Source organism: Cyprinodon variegatus, unplaced genomic scaffold, assembly GCF_000732505.1.
Source record: "Cyprinodon variegatus isolate N-32 unplaced genomic scaffold, C_variegatus-1.0 Scaffold1526, whole genome shotgun sequence".
Classification (NCBI taxonomy): Eukaryota; Metazoa; Chordata; class Actinopteri; order Cyprinodontiformes; family Cyprinodontidae; genus Cyprinodon; species Cyprinodon variegatus.
In genome coordinates this window covers 76,296-77,486 of record NW_015151979.1, presented here as the reverse complement: position 1 = coordinate 77,486, position 1,191 = coordinate 76,296, and positions in this window count along the sequence as shown.

Here is a 1,191-nt window from a genome sequence, read left to right as displayed (position 1 = left end):
GGAGACGGATACCAACAAAACCTCCCTCATGCATGGCCCTATCTCATAGAATTTTTAGAAATAGTTGAAAAATCGAGCTTTTAATTCATATAGCGGCATCTGGCTGTTTTTTTAAAGGTTACTTTAAACTTTTATAGTTTTAGGGGCACATACTTTTTCACTTTTACTCGAGTAAAGAGGTCAAGTTTATGCTTCAACTTTTTCCAGAATGTTTTTAACTGCTGTATCTTAAGTAACAAATGTGTGAACTTTTGACACCACTGACTGTGGTTGGGATGGAAACCTGACTGGAAGGCATAACGCAGCTAGTCATTGTTAACACTAGGACTCCCAGAATCCTGATCCTACTAGAACTCCCACTGGCCGTCAATTTGATGGGTGACATTTTCCCCAATGCAATGCATAAGTAGTGATGATGTCATCACCTGAGATGGTTGTAATGTGCGAGATAAACCGATTGTGGATATATAAAACTTAAAACAAATCTAATATATATTTTTCAAAGGCTATATTTTATGCTATTATTATTTGTGTTCTAAATGTATATCAAAAATAAATCAGTAGAGTAAGACTGTTTTACTACACAGCTTCAAAGTTTGAAATTACACTTTTATTTACAGAAACTGATTGATTCCCCCTAACATCTCCTTCATACCACTTTTTCACATTCATGAAGAAACACAATATTTTTTGTGCAGTGCTGAAGCTGCTCTACTGCGGCAGAGGGGCTGGAAACTTGCGGTTTGCCCACAACTGTTTAACCAGTTTCAGGATAATATCTGTGTGTGAAAAAGTGACATTGAAAAAGCTCCTGAACCAAACCAATGCATTTATAGCTGATATTTCAAGGAGATGATAAAATACAGCCAGAGGACACCTTCGCATGAGATCTTTTACAGAATGCTTTTTAATCATCTGATCCAACACATCCACCCCGACCTGTGTGTGGTTATAGTAGACCACAGGCTCTGGTTTGGCTTTTGTGCCGCTGAGTGTAACAGAAGAGGTGTGGGCAGTGCTTTTTTTGCTTTTAGAGTTCTTCTGAAAGCCATTTTTGGTATTACCCAAAGAGTTCTAGGTTGAATGATGGTTGTTAGGCAACGGTATTGAACGTCAATCAACCGTGGAAAGAATTTACAATGCAACTAATAGAGCCGTCAAAATAACAGCTGTGGGAGATCGAGGTAAAAT